This window comes from Atractosteus spatula, unplaced genomic scaffold (assembly GCF_055471065.1).
Source record: "Atractosteus spatula isolate fAtrSpa1 unplaced genomic scaffold, fAtrSpa1.hap1 Scaffold_62, whole genome shotgun sequence".
Lineage (NCBI taxonomy): Eukaryota > Metazoa > Chordata > Actinopteri > Semionotiformes > Lepisosteidae > Atractosteus > Atractosteus spatula.
The window spans coordinates 195,477-211,878 of NW_028296893.1; the positions used below are offsets into that span (position 1 = coordinate 195,477).

The following is a 16,402-nucleotide window of genomic DNA, read 5'->3' on the forward strand; positions in this document are numbered from 1 at the left end:
AGTCATTTTTAAAAATACTTATCCGGATGTATTACTGTACATTTCCTTAGTAAAGGGGAATATGTAAGTAGAGACTGTCCAAATTGCATTTTTGTATGAAACACATTTCAGAAACACAACTCACAATAAAACAAACTGGCATGTTATACCACGAGTAAATAAGACAAAGGCAAAACGTAAATTCACTGGCACTTTCTGCATATTTTCCACGACCTTGCCTTCTGATCATAAAAAGTCTCAAACTCTTGCATTTTACAAGAAATTTTAATATAGCAGTTTTAAATGGGACATTTAGAACATGGCATATGAGACTATATGGTTATTGAGGATGAGCAGAGGGTGATCGAACCTACCTCCTGGTTATAAAAATGTCTAAAAATTCTGACACAGATGTGTGAGAGACAATGGAAAAGACTATCAAAATCCTGAACTTCAGGACATTGTACTGTACCGTTTTTTAAATACGACCCTCTGAACATGGCATGAGAGAATACATTGTCAAATGGTAAATGCAATGTTTGCTATATTGCTAGGGCCCTCCCTCCTGATTTTAAAATCGTCTCATATTTCTGACATCAAGGTGTGAGACACAATATAACAGACTGTCAAAATCCTGAACTTCAGGACATTTTATGATACCATTTTAAAAATATGACCCTCTGAGCATGGCATGTGAGAAAATGGCATGTGAGAATGCATTGGGAAAAGGTGAATGCAATTTCTGCTGAATTGCTATGGCCCTCCCTCCTGATTACAAACTCGTCTCACAATTCTGACACTGAGGTGTGAGACACAATGTAACAGACACTATTAAATTGTGAAGTACAAGAGATTATACTGTTACGTTTTTTTTTAATATTGACCCTCTGGCATGTGAGGACTTGTAGTCAACAAAATAGCACACATTCTGCCAATTTGCTTTGTCCCTCCTTCCTCGTTACCAAAACATCTTAGTATACCGACACTAAGGTAAATGTCTCTAAATCCAGAAGTTAAGTTGTCAAAGTATATCGGAGTCAACCGATATTGATCAGGTTCTGCTGATGCCGAGCCCGCAGCCTTCACCATAAGGTCCAATTCCCCAAGCCTACTGACCTTATATGTCCATCCCTTCTCGTCAAAATTCGTATTTTCACAGGGTACCCTTCAGAAATTGCAGTATAGAATGAAAAAACTCCAATAGATCTCGGCCGCTGTTGGCGATTTTCCTTTAAAAACAAATGATTCTCCAGAAATTTTACCGAGTGTATCACTTACACCGAGACCGAGAAGTGTTAAGCTGTACATGAGTCTTTGTGGCTCGGTTGTTAACCAAAAGGGTGGTGGTTTGAGACCATCCAGGGATGCTATGAGCCTTTTAATGAACACACCCTCTTCACTTCATTTCTCCACGGCCAGTCTTGTACCGCAATCAAATACAGAGCCCGTAGGGGGCAGTAAGCCCGCATATATAGCTCACTGTGTATATAATGAAGAAGCGGAGGTTAGTTTCTCATCTGCATGTTGCAGAGCCTTACGCAACTCGTACCAACAGCTGGGGTTTGATCCCTGCACGGGCTATTAGTTGAAAGACCATTGTAAATGATGTGTAACAGCTTTATCCAGCTGGCTTTTATGTTTCATACTAAATTGCTATCTTGAAACCAAAATAATTAGAAATATGGAACACAACCGTTGTTCCCCAAGAAGGAAAGCTGTTTTACACTGACGTCACTCCTTTTTATTTAATCCAGATTTTAAAGACAACTCCGCCCTCAAAGGAAATCAAAGGAAAATGTTGTATTAGCACGAGCTGCACAGGCTCTGAATCAGACCATTTCAATTAGTCTGATCAGTGCAGGACAAGTTAATGTAGAATTATTGCTTTGTCTATCTCTTTTTTGTATATAAATGAATGTCTCTGAAAACTTAATGTTAGTTTTTAATTTAGTTTTAGTTTTACGATGTAGGTCATGCGTTGACATATGCACAAACACACGAAATGTCTCATTCCTGATTCAGCTCATGCTCCATAGGAGAGAAAAGATTCCTCCTGTTTCTCGTACAACCATATCAGAACAGAAGCCCGTGTCACCCAGCTCTGATTCAAGATTGAGTCGCATCTTCAACATTTTGTTTTTGTTTCTGATCATTATTTTCTTTAGTTATGATCAATATTGAACTTTTTCTAAATGAAACAAAAATAATCAAACATGCAGGTAGAATTTTTTAAAAGTATTAGGAGTTGAAAGGGCGCTCCTTCGGAATAGTCGTCAGAAAATGTGAGAAAAGGAAGGTTACGTAAACTCTCACACACAGCATTAAAGATTGGAATCTGATCATAAAAAACTAGCTGTCTCCCCGTCGGTAATCAAACCCCAGTTTCCCGCGTGACAGGCAGGGACACAAACAACTTTACTAACTAGGAGCGCTTGCTAGCTATTAGGAGGCATTTACTCTTAAGTATGTTACTGTTTTGGGTTTCGACTTTAATTTTCCCTATACCAGTTTTTTACAAAAGTAAAGGCACACGGCACATGTGTGGCACATCACGTCCGTGTTTAGTGACAACTACCTCAGAGATTGTAAGCTGGGTAGTTTCAGATCACTTTTTTTAAAGGTTCAAGCAAACCCGAATACCTTTGCAAGAGACATTTCAGAATCGCAGTCAAATCCAGTACGATTGCTGGATCCTTCGAATTCGACTGAACTATAGCACAGATCTGCAGTCCACGATTAGAATACTGTAGCTGTGTTGTATAAGCTATACCACCCAAAATAGTTCTAAAACAGGAGATGCATCCTTGTTTAAGAATGTGGTATAAAGTGAAATGGTCTGGGAAGAGTCCTACGTTTGAACAGTTCAAAATAGACGTAAAGGGGTATTTACGGACTCTTTCGAAATGTAAGAACAAGCTGTGCGGACCTTATCTTTATTTACCTTGTGTAATCGTTTTTCATAAAGTGTAATTGTATTATAGCATGTGCCCCTGACGATTTTCTTGATACGTTATATGTGCTCTTGTTTGTATTGTATGTAGTTTTGTTGTTCAAATAAAACGTAAAAGACACAACTTTCCGGATGCGGCTGCTGTAAAAATAAAATGACATCAAGGGTGCTGTACGCAAAGGTCTGAAACCTGCTCCACAGCAGATCTTTATCCAGAGGTGTTAAAGAAGTCGAGATCTCGCCATGAGAGGGGAAGCATCTCAGAAAAAGCAGGTGCAGTCGGTTCCACGGTCATAACGCCACTAAGTCGGGCGACAAGAGCAAAACCCACCCGACCTCCTCCGAGCAAGTAATGAGACAAAGAGACAATGCACAGCGGGTAGCGTGGCCGAGCGGTCTAAGTCGATGGATTAAAGCTCTAGTCTCTTCGGGGGCGTGGGTTTGAATCCCACCGCTGCCAGGTGCTTCTGTCGGGACCCCCTTTCAGCTGACTTCAGACGAAAGGGAGGGAACCGCTTTTTGGCAGTCTCTCGAGAAACTAAGCAAAGTGTTTAAAGATACTTTCTCAGCTTGACATCAAGGCACAAAACAAAAACCTTCTTGCGTCCTCTCAACCCAAAAGCGCTTTGCCACTTTTTGCGTTATGCAGGGAACGACATCTGCCCAGATCACTTTTGTGTCAATGCAAATCGTAGTGTGCCCTCCGTTTTAATGTTGGCTGTGCTGGCGTGCCGCTTCTGTCTGTGAAACTTGAATGTTCTGCTTCTTCACACCAAATCGTTGGCGGGGGTTGAGCTTGTTAAATCTTTGCGCATAGCGCTCCTTTGGAAGTACTTTGTCCAAGTTCAAAAGCGATCGTGGGATTTACTTCATGCGTTCAAGAAGCATGCCTCGCACGACAGATTTAAATGGGGAATGGAGCCTGCTTCTTGCTGTTTTTCCTGTGGTTGCAGTTACAAAGTTGATCGTGCTTTCACATTCTGTTAACAGTATTCACTGGCTGAGCTTTATCAGTTGGTTCCTAAAGGAATCTCTGCTTCGGTTCCAGAACAGTCATCTGTAGTGTGTTTTTTTCCGTGCCCATGGCAGTCTTTTAGAGCTGGTAGTAATGGCGGCGAAGTTAATTTTTTATCCTCTTTAAAAGAATAAGGATGGGCTGGGGTGAGCTGCATTTACCACTCTTTCAGCTAAACGCCGAACTCGCGAACTGATTACACTGCAGAGCCACAGGCTCCTCGCTTTTCTCCATTCTCTGGGTTAGGGTGAAAAAAAAACACTGCTGGTATTAGCTGGCCTGCTGGGAGTACCTCTTCTTCACTGATAAGCAAGATTTGTGTTTCATCTTTCGCAAGCTGTATAGATTTCTTTCAAAACAAGTTGTTCCAGAAAGGAAACGAACACTTGCATTCACCTGAATTAAAAGGCATGGGATTTGCCCATAAGGATAAATTCTGTACAGTAAGACAGGAAGAAAGGCACCGCTGGGAATCGGACCCAGGATCTCCTGTTTACTAGACAGGCGCTTTAGCCAACTAAGCCACGGCGCCAGCAAAGTGCCATCCTTTGAAAGCCACTTGGACACGTCTCAACTGCTCTGAGACATCTGCGTTCGGGGTGCACCGAGCCTGCTCGCCTTGCAAGTTGCCTCATTTACGTGCGATAGCTCCAGCACTAAGAGAAAGGATGATAAATAGCTTTTATCTGGCACTTTTCATGTCAGAGGATCTCAATCTGCTTTCCGTGTACAAGAGGATGTGCAAATCATGTAGCTAAAGACGTAGACGACAGTGCTCCGCTGAAATCTTGATCTCACAACCCTCGGCATGACTCCGCTGTGTTCTGCTTTAGACAAAGGGGGGAAAAGACTTCTTTCATCACACGTTTTGCACAGTTTACGGTGTTTGCAGTGCTCTTTCTTAAATGAAAACCAGGAATCGGCACCATATGAGGTGAGACTAGATAATATTGGAACAAGTAGCCTCGCCATTCCATGCGTGACGTGAGCAAAGTGTAATTCCTGTCTTTATAGTGTGCTTGTTAGAGACTTAGCTGGCACCCAGAGCGCTTTAAATCCAGGAGTCAGCAGCCCAAGATAAGAGAGCTTCCTTCGTCTACAGATGCAGCCATTCAAAATGCGTGAGGTATTTCGCGGCATACCCCGGTGGGCGTGTCGCAGTTTCACGCGGTATGACGCAGTTTACGTGGTGTCACGTGGTTAACTATCCGGCGTTGCCTTGTAAAACCGCCAGGGGGAGCTTAACCTCTCATGTACAGCATTTGAGCCTTTAATTTTGAACTGTGTATTACAGCACGTTAATCATCAGTCATTAAAATGTTGGTATATTTTATGAAAGCAAGATTGCTCAGTTGGACAAAAGTACACAACCTACCTTTATCAGAAATATTTATGCATCAAAGCCTTTACTGAAGATATTACTAATAGTATTAATAATGGATGACTTTGGACAAGCTGTATACTCAAAGTATAATTTCTTTAGCACATTTGTACAAGCACTTGGAATCTGTCCAAGCCATACTTTGTCAGGCATTTTGTTTTACTTCAACGGGCATAAAAACTTCCTTGCTTTTAACAGGGCGTTTCATAATTTCTAACTACGAAAATGATTTAAAATGCGACACCTATCATTCAACTAGAGCTTAAAATATCACAAGGATCCTCAAGAGCACAGCAAAGAGTGTTTTAAAAGACACTTGTATTTATCAACGCTTTCTTTTCCGTATACCAGATTTTATGGAACCACTTCAGAGGGGTGTCAGCCAGTCAGATTCCAGGAATCGGCACTTTAAAGGAAAAATACACACCGGTATTCCATTTCTCCCTAACGATTTTAAGCATCGAAGTATTTAACTAGCATGTGAAATAGCGTGTGAAAAAGTGGTAGTTTTAAGCTTTTCTGCTAATATAATATGGAATCGCGTATCTAAAGAATTTAATAACGGTATTCGTGTGCTGCGACAGGGCTGTGTAGGGCTGTTTTGCCTGCCTGTTCATGTGAGCTGTCTTGTAGCCGACTGGTCTAGGTGCGTGACTACCAACTGGCAGGTTGTGTGTTTGAATTCAGCTGGTGCTGGGCTTTTCTGTTAACAAACATTTCTTCGAAAAAATAGAATAGCGATATTATGGACAATCAATTGACTTTTATATTTGAAAATATCGCAACATGATCGATATTTGCGATATTTTGAACATATCTTCCCTTCTGACAGCGGTTCCTGCTTCTATTGTGTGTGTGTGTGCAACAGAGTAAATTTTTATGGAGAAATGGAGGCTGGACAGTATGCGTTACAATATAAACATTTATATTGATTTAAATCGTGTTCTGATTTAAATCGCAAACGCGTGTTTAATTATGTGTTTTTTAATCATAATCAGGCTAATGCATTTCTACATTTTCTGTATGAACCAGCTTAGAGGTTCATACAGAAAGACAGCTTGTGTTTAAATTGAGTGTAAGGTAATTTATGCTTCTAAAGTCATGGTCAGCATTTATTATTGTACTGTGCTGTAAACTTTTTCTGTGCCTAGTCACATTATTTTATAGCGTTTTTATTGCGTTATTAAATCCGGTGGCGCTGTGTGTTAGTTTCCTGACTCCTATTATTTAAACTGCGACACTGATCATTCATCTCTAAATAAACTTTATTTTATATAGCGTTTTAAGCGAATAGGTAATTAGATTGCTCATAAACCTAATCACTTTTTCTACATAAACACAGCGTGATTGCTCTCTGAAAATGCTTTTCCTTTATTTTTAAAGTAGGCTCAGATTTCAACTATAGATCGTATTATTATAAACTTTCTTGGAAAAATGTATTTTATGTAAACCATGTTTGCTATTAATTCATTTAGGGCTAAAATACGTTCAGTGTCTTCCAATCGAGTCGAGTTGACATTGGAAGCCTGCCACACCCGGACTGTTAAACCAACGCATTACCACGTCGGCAGTATTGGCTTTAGTATTCCCCCCCTCTCCCCTCAATTCAATTCAAGGTGTTTTATTTGCATGACAGATGGGTACAAGCAGTGTTGGGTATGTATATTGTAACGCTTACGGCAGACAGGCACTGTGTAAGAGCCGGCGCACCAGAGCAGCGCACCGAGGGAGCGTCTGCATTTATAACTTAGTTTTTAAAATTAGTCAAGCAATATGAAGCATCTCCTTTTACTTAGTGCCTGAGCATAAAAAGAATAGGAGCATACTGCAACGCGTGTGAAGTCCATAAACAATATTAATTTTGGAACTTAAACATACAGTATATGGCTGGTCTCGGTACTTTAAAGAAAACATACACACCAGTATTCCATTTCTCCCTAAACATTTTAAGCATCGAAGTCTTTAACTAATGCGATACCGGAGTCAACAAGCATACTTTTAGAATTTGATTAAAAGGGAATATAATATGGAATCGCGTATCTCAAGAATTTAAAGACCAGACAATCGCAAGCGCATTTTCAATAAAATTATTTTATTCATTCAGCAGTTTGTGAGAGGGACATCCAGCAGGGAGAGACACACACACCGGTTTTCATTGACAAAATTGTTTTTTTTCAATTCCTCTTGTCTAACAGGAATGTTTTGTTTGTGGACAGACTGTTAGACAAGAGGAAAAGACCGCCTCCTGCTACGAAGCATTTCGTTGATCCGATCACGAATTCTTTTCCAGTCGTACGCAGCAAGGGTTGAGAATCTCCGATTCACCATCGTACTAATGGTTTCCTGGAGATTGCAAGGCAAGGCACTTTTGCCTCTGGACCCATCGAAATTTACAGACGTGGTCCACCCCCAGTAAATTTCAAAAGTCACAAGATTTCGAAACACGAGGGCGGCGTAGCGGTCGGCTCTTGCTTTCCCGTCTATGCCGATGCACTGCAAGTACAACCCCCCCTCCATCTCCTGGGTGATGGGTAGCAGTTGGACATCTGGGAGAATTATTCGTCCCACTGGCGTCTGTGAATTCCGCTGTGCTTCCTGGGGGGAGATAGGCGGCGGGGACAGCATCAACAGATTCCTGCGCGGTGGTGAACTGAGAGGCCGGGATGGAGTGTCCTGAGGCGGTGTGTGCTCTGCGGGGGGCAGAGCTTCCGCCAGGCATTGCAACCTACGCGGCGGGGAGAGGCACTTTTCGGGAGACAGCTGCTCAACTGTTTGACTGCTGGAACATACTGTCTCCTTCCTCTGCATTTTCAGGAGTGTCTCTAGCCTCCCAATCCTCCCCAGTAATGCATCGTACTGCTCCCGCTGCAGCCGAAATGTCTCCATACAGGTGCTGCTTCTACAGGTTGGCACCCTGGCCAGTGGCCGAGAGCAGAGACCCACGGCCTGTGGCAAAATAACATAATTCATGTAAGAAATAAAGTCACACAGTAGTATTCATCAGTCGCGGAACAGACGTCAAAATAAACTTTTCTTTTTTTCCGTCTTACCGCTTTCTTTTTTACTGTCCTGGTGGTAGATCGTTTTGCCCGTGCGGTGTTTTCTTGAAGAACAGGCTACGAAGAAATAATTATAATTGAATTTAAAATTCAAAACGGCAATAATACCTTGTAATATGCGCTGTAATCGCGTATTTCAGATGAAGTCTGCTGTATTTGCTTACCCTTCGCTCTTTGGAAGCTGGGGCGGCAGAAGCACCCCGTCTCTTCCCGTAAAAGGTCTTGGTCTCCATACTGTACTATGGTCGCTGTAGTGCAGGTTCGCAGTTTTTTTTTTGTGATGGGAGCTCACCCAATCCCTTGGTGTCTTTATACTATATTCACATGTACGGCTAGAGTGTGTTCATTGTCTTCCAATGAAAGGCGGGTGCCTTTTGCCGAAGTCGGGAGACATTGGAGGCTTGCCACACCCGGACTGTTAAACCAACGCATTAGCACGTCAAAGCGCATTGAGGACCCGGGCGCAATAGTTGTTTTGTCCCTTGATTTACTGATCTGCATTAATTAAATCTTGTCAGTCAGGTCTTTTTTTCTCTATTTCAATTGTCGTTTACACATGCACGACTTTAAAAGCTAGCAAGACAGGTTTCGATTCACATTAGCTGGTGAGCCTTGTTAAAAAAACTAATGATAATGTAACATGCCACTGTTTGTTCATGAACAAAGTTATACTGAGATTTCCTTAGATACGCGATTAAAAAATAAATAAAAATTTGAATCTCCTGTGGAACACATTCCATAAGAATCAGCGGTTCTACAATATATATCGCCTTTAAAGGTGGCTTCTTAAAACGCTTTACGGGATAAAAACAACCAGAACAGCAGCAACAACAATATTGTATTTCATTGCACTTTGAAAACCAAGTAATAACTTAACTCAGTACGTGCAAACGTTTTGTATGTTGCTGTCGTGAATGCCTGCGTACCCATAAGTATCTTATTTGCCTTGAGTCCTGTCTACAGTATATTTGTCCCCCTACCCCCTCTCTCCCTCAATTCAATTCAATTCAAGGTGTTTTATTTGCATGACAGATGGGTACAATTCTTGTTGGGAATGTATACAGTACTTTGATATTTACACCCGGCGCGGCACCGAGGGAGCGTCTGCATTTATAACTTAGTTTTTAAAATTAGTCAAGCAATATGAAGCATCTCCTTTAACTTTTAAGTTCTTAAATTCTTAAAAATTCTTTAGATATTCTTTAGATTCTTCAGATACGCGATTCCATATTATATTCCCTTTTAATCAAATTCTAAAAGTATGCTTGTTGACTCCGGTATCACGTTAGTTAAAGACTTCGAAGCTTACAATGTTTAGGGAGAAATGGAATACTGGTGTGTATTTTTTTCTTTAAAGTACCAAGACCAGCTATATACTGTATGTTTATGTTCCAAAATTAATATCGTTTATGGCCTTCACACGTGTTACAGTATGCTTCTATTCTTTTTATGCTCAGCTACTAAGATTTCCCTTCAGTGGTAAAATTCAATATCTACAACGGGCACAGTAAAGACGTTTACAGTAAGTCTTTCTACGACAGACCAACGGACCACGAGTGCCCCTGTCGGTCAACCAATCACGCACCGCGGTATTTTGCGTCATCGCGCGTCACGATGCACGACGCCGTAGCCAATTACCTGCGGTACGTGTCTGTACCGCGCACTTTGAATGGCTGCATCTGTTTTTTGCGTGAAGGGGGGAAACCATGCGTGTGCTGCAAACGATCTTAGTATCGAAGTGCCGTCCCACATAACCGATCCGAACAATCTGCTTTACAGAGGAGCACTGCCGGAGCTTATCGTTGGCAAACTGAAGACCAGGCCGACCTCTTCTGTGACTCTTGAACACTGAATCTCAAGGTTGTGAATTCAAGCTCCACGCTGGCGGGAAATTCCATAGGTAATGATCAAATTCACTTGCATGCTAATCAAAAGAAATATTAAGAAACTTTTCCTGATACCAGTTTCATAGTGACTTTGTAGGTGACATGTTCTTTATGAGAATAATGTTTCGTATGCGATCAATAACAGCACCAGAAAAAAATACCGGAAAGAAATTATCTGTCACTAAGGAAATTCATTAAATGAAGCCAAGACATAATCAGAAAATCGATATCAAGGAAATGTTAATCACTTTACATGTTCTTTAGCGTTTTTATATATACATACTGATAGACATTCAAGGCGTTCTAGTCGCTGTACTCTAAATGAAATCACAGTACAGTACAGGACATGCAGTGAGGAGCTCACGCAACGAATACTCTTGAACGCAACAAAAGTAATGGCACACGGCACACGGCACATCACGTCCTAGTTTAGTGACAACTACCTCAGAGATTGAAAGTTGGGTAGTTTCAGATCACTTTCGATCTTAGTATCGAAGTGCCGTCTCCCACATAACCGATCCACAGAAGAACTGTATCCAGAGGTGTTAAAGAAGTCGAGATCTCACCATGAGAGGGGAAGCATCTCAGAAAAAGCAGGTGCAGTCGGTTCCATAGTCATAACGCCACTGTCGGACAAGAGCAAAAGCCACCCGGCTTCCTCCGGGAAAGTAATGAGACAAAGAGACAGGGCATAGTGGGTAGTGTGGCTGAGTGGTCTAAGGTGCTGGATTAAGGCTCCAGTCTCATTGGAGGTGTGGGTTTGAATTCCACTGCTGCTAGGAGTTTCTGTGTTACAACCACCAAGTGGAGCAATGTGTTAAAAGCTACTTTATCAGCTTAACATCAAAGCAGGGAGAAAAAAGTGTTTCTTCTTCTCAACACAAATTCTTGTTTCCACCTTCAGCAGGGAAGTTTGTCTACCAAGATCACTTTTGAGTCAGTGCAAATCACAGTGCGCCCTCAATTTTAATGTCGGTTGTGCTCCTTTTATCTGTGAAACGTTAATGTTCTGCATTTTCAAGTCGAGTCATCCTCAGGGGTAGAGCTGATTAAGTCTTTCCGCATAGCGCTCCATCAGAAATAACTTGTCTAAGTTCCAAAGAGATTGTGGGTTTCACTTCAAGCAATCACAAAGCATACCTCACATGTCAGATCTAAATGGGGAATTTGTTGGTTACAAAGCTGAACGTTTTTCCATGTTCTGCTAGAGTATCCACTGGCTTGCCTTTATCAGCTGTCTTGGAAAGATAAGCTGTGCTTCGTCTCAGGAAAAATCATTAGTACTGTCATTTTATTCTGTGCATATGGCCGATATTTAAAGTATATAAAAATCACGAGTTCATAGATTTATCCAAATATCAACGGCACCTTGTAAACCTGTGATAAGAATTCCTTCAATCCAATGGTTTCACTCCAGGGAAAAGGCAGGGAAACATAGAGAATTCTTATTTAAAGACAACATCCGTATTGGATTGCATGTCAGCAGGCATCACTCAGAATTCCTAATATGATTTTGAATTCAGTTTTGCAGTTCTTTAGTGTTTAACTACTTTCAGAGAGTCCTTTATTGACCTTGCTGAAGCAGAGAAGCGACATAATCACAAATGTGACCAGTGTTTCTGCTGTTTCTGGTTAATAATGATTATTATTTTGTATTTTGATTAGTATTTTTCGTAGCGTTCTTCCTCAGCTTTTAAGTTATTTGGTGAGCAAGAACCACTGAGAACGAGTCTGAATCAATCAAGAACACATACGGTACTGCTGTCCTGTGTACAACTGCTTCTTCCTAATTGAGCTTTTCAGTGTTGAAGAAGACGTTTCCAATTTCGATTGCTGGTTTCAGAGGATGTGCTACAAGATCACAGATTCATTTGAAAAGATTTGGAGATACATTGGCTGGGATTCAAACCTGGCTCAATTGCATGAAGGCACCTATACTCAGCAACGAGAGGAAAGGAGAAGGGGCCAGAGGTAGTGTGGCTGAATGGTCTAATATGCTGGATTTTAGGCTCCACTCTCTCAGGGGCGTGGGTTTAAATCCCACTACTGCCCAATGTTTTAAGACCTTACTTCCTGTGATTTGTAATGTGGTCAGTAAAAGCACTTTATGTAAGTATCTCTTATGTCAGCGCTACAAGTCACTTACTGCTCCACAGGTCCGGGGTTCAATCCCTGGCATCTTCAGGTGTTTTATATTACTGTACTCACATCGCAATCTTCTGTTGAGTGAGAACTCTTTGCTCGTGTTCATAGAGAGCCAGGTTTACCTTTTGAATCTCACCCGGGATTTCCTGAGAGATCATTCAGCGAGCGAGTCCTCCCTCTGGACTCGGCACTGAGCTGAAAGCTGCACGAATTCCTCACTGTGTGTCCTGTACTGTTACAGGTGGTCCAGCATAAATGTGCAGCACAGTGACATGAACACCTTCAACTTTTTCTGTATGTGAAGGAAAATGCAAAAGAGTATGAAAAGTATTGATTGTATAAAATATCCATGGTATAACTCGAGAAAAAACTGAAGCCCAAAACAACGACTTTTGATGATTACAAGAAATTCAAGAAACACAACCGTCCGCAGATGGATTTGGACCCTGAACTCTTAAGTTAAAAGAACAAAAGCGAAGTAAACTCTCTTCATTGTCTTATAGTTTGTGAAACAAAACAATTTCTTACTTTCTTAATAATTTCTTACGATTTATATAATTTTAACAGAATCACAATTACAAACATTTGGGGTTAAACTGTTATTCACATACTCTAACGAAGAGAAACGTTATTGTCTTCCGGTGTGTGAGCCCATTTCTCAAAAAATAAAAAAATAAGTTATATAAATTTAATTTTTCTATTTTTTAGGCTTGCATAGTCTTATTCATATTTCAGTTAAACCTTTTCTTCTGTAGTAATTTCATTTAATATTAAAATTAGTCCTGATTTACAATTTTTGGACATGGTTCATCTTAAAGAATTTTGTAATAAGTTTCAGTTTAGGAAAATCGTGCCCAGAAGCTACCAAAACTGGTAATGTTCACATAATGTGTAATGCAATAGCAGCAGTTGGGGTGGGACAAAAAAGGCATTTCTTGGTATGAATCCTAAAATTTCATAGATGGCGTTCTAGGACTTCCAGCTTCAGATGAAGCTGTCAATACATCATAGATTTGTACTCAATCAATATCAGCAGTGTTATCACTACCGAATGCTAAATATAGATCCTGGCAATACTTCATGAGTTGTTCGTTAGAAAATTGTTTATATTTTTTTAACATATTTTCCATACCAGACAAAAAGTCGAAAGTTTCAATTTCATGCAACTGATGAAATCTCTCTTCGATGGAAGTTATAAGTACAGTACATCCAAAATACTGCGGAATCAATCAAATTTACATGTTTCTTGTGGATCCAGAAGATCATTATGAGACTCAAAACATGCCTGTCTTTTCTTTTTTCGAGGACGAAGGAGTAGCAGCAGGAGTAGCAGTAATGGCAAGAACGTGTTTAGAGTTCAGCACTTCTCATTTTTAAAGCAGAGCCTCGACTCAGAAAGCAACGCCCGCGATAACAGAAATTGCAGAATTGGTCTGTTCATGCTGCCTACACGCTTTGAATTGCTGGCATTTTCTGCAAGTTCCTTTTTGAGGGTTCATGAAATTCCTCACATTTGAGCCAACACTAAAATATTTCATTCGGGGTCGCCTAATTCATAGTGCAAACTGAATCTACAGGGGAATGCTGTGGCACATGAAGCCGTTTGTTATTCTGTTGTGAGGTGTGAGGGGCGGAATGCAAATCGAGTTGGTGAATAGAAAATGAAACAGGAGTCACTTCTTGAGCTACGAATTCCAAAAAGTATGAAAACCTGTGCATTTTAACAGTGCAGAATACTCACAAATTGCACTGAGTTGCTTGCTTTCTTCTGCTGCTTTTATATTTCAGTCATTCACTGTCAGCTAGCACTGGAACAATTCAAGAGAGGTAAAAACAGAAGCGGTCAGGAGTGGGATTTGAACCCACGCCTCCATTTGGAGACCAGAACACCCAAGCCAGCTGGAAAGACACACATCCTTGAGTCTGGCGCCTTAGACCACTCGGCCACCCTGACAAGCGAAAGCAAGTTGTGTGCTGAATGCACCAGTAGTTGACTAAACTGAGTTTCTTCCCTGAAATTATTTGCTTGCGAAGAGCCAAGTTGCCTTGAATGGATCTTGGAAATCAAATATACGGATGGATTGTTATTCGGTTGTGAGTTTTGAGGGGCGTATTATAAATTGAGTTGGTGAAAAGGCGCTTTTTGTTAGTCTGTCGGGAGGCTGCACAAGGTGTTTAGAGGGAGAACTTCTATAAGGCAGGCTCTCTATGTTTAACATCAAGGCAGATTTTTTTTTTCTCAATGGAAATGCTCTTTGGCGCTTTCAGCTTTACGTAGGGAACAACGTCTGCCGAGATCACTTTTGAGCCAGTGCAAATGGTAATGTGCCACCAAGTACATTTAATATTGGCTGTGGTAGCGAGCTGCTTTTGTTTGTGAAGCTTTTACTTCTTTAAGCTGAATCATCAGCAGGAGTAGCTTATTAAAACTTTGCTCATAGCGCTCCATCAGAAATACCTTATCCATGTTCAAAAGAGATCAGGGGATTTACTTCATGCTTTCACATAGCATACCTTACACGAAAGATTTAAATGGGGAATTGATTGTGCTTCTTGATGTTGTTCCTGTGGTTGCCTTGGTTACAATGGTGAACGTTCTTCCACGTTCTGCTAGAGTATCCTCTGGGTGGGCTTTATCAATTGGCTCGGATAGGTCATCAGTGCTCCGTCTCCAGAAAAATACTCAGCACTGTCTTTTTTCTGTGCACATGACCATCTTTTAAAACATATAAAATCAAGAGTTCATTGATTTCTCCAAATAAAAACAATACATTTTAACCCAGTGGTTAGTATTCCTCCAATCCAATAGTTTTACTCCAAGTAAAAAGCAGCGCAATATATAGAGAGATGATATTCAAACATTTCAACGTTCTTATTGGATTGCCTGTACAGATGCAGCCATTCAAAGTGCGCGTTACAGACACGTACCGCAGGTGACGTCGCTCAGTATGACGCAAGATGACGCGTGGCACCGCAGTACGTGATTGGTTGACCGACAGGGGCACTCGTGGTCCGTTGGTCTGTCGTAGAAAGACTTACAGTAAACGTCTTTGCTGTGCCCGTTGTAGGTATTGAATTTTACCACTGAAGGGAAATCTTAGTAGCTGAGCATAAAAAGAATAGGAGCATACTGTAACGCGTGTGAAGGCCATACACGATATTAATTTTGGAACATAAACATACAGTGTATAGCTGGTCTTGGTACTTTAAAGAAAAAAATACACACCAGTATTCCATTTCTCCCTAAACATTTTAAGCTTCGAAGTCTTTAACTAACGCGATACCGGAGTCAACAAGCATACTTTTAGAATTTGATTAAAAGGGAATATAATATGGAATCGCGTATCTAAAGAATTTAATAACGGTATTCGTGTGCTGCGACAGGGCTGTGTAGGGCTGTTTCGCCTGCCTGTTCATGTGAGCTGTCTTGTAGCCGACTGGTCTAGGTGCGTGACTACTAGCTGATAGGTTGTGTGTTCGAATCCAGCTGGTGCCGGGCTTCCCTTTTAACAAACATTTCTTCGAAAAAATAGAATAGCGATATTATGGACAATCAATTGACTTTTATATTTCAAAATATCGCAACATGATCGATATTTGCGATATTTTGAACATACCTTCCCTTTTGACAGCGGTGCCTGCTTCTATTGTGTGTGTGTGTGCAACAGAGTAAATTTTTAATAGCGTTTTAAGCGAATAGGTAATTAGATTGCTCATAAACCTAATCGCTTTTTCTACATAAACACAGCATGATTGCTCTCTGAAAATGCTTTTCCTTTATTTTTAAAGTAGGGTCAGATTTCAACTATAGATCGTATTATTATAAACTTTCTTGGAAAAATGTATTTTATGTAAACCATGTTTGCTATTAATTCATTTAGGGCTAAAATACGTTCATTGTCTTCCAATCGAGTCGAGTTGACATTGGAAGCCTGCCACACCCGGACTGTTAAACCAACGCATTAGCACGTCAAAGCCCATTGAGGG

General features: G+C 40.8%; 2 non-coding genes across 2 annotated transcripts; both read right to left on the reverse strand.

Moving 5' to 3' along the window:
• Positions 1 to 4,402: 4,402 nt before the first annotated feature.
• Positions 4,403 to 4,476, reverse strand: trnat-agu (transfer RNA threonine (anticodon AGU)). Its single transcript has one exon. It is a non-coding gene; the product is annotated as a tRNA-Thr (tRNA).
• A 9,780-nt stretch (positions 4,477 to 14,256) lies between these two features.
• Positions 14,257 to 14,369, reverse strand: trnal-caa (transfer RNA leucine (anticodon CAA)). Its single transcript has 2 exons — positions 14,332 to 14,369; positions 14,257 to 14,302 (listed from the first exon to the last, which is right to left on the reverse strand). It is a non-coding gene; the product is annotated as a tRNA-Leu (tRNA).
• Between the last annotated feature and the right edge of the window lie 2,033 nt (positions 14,370 to 16,402).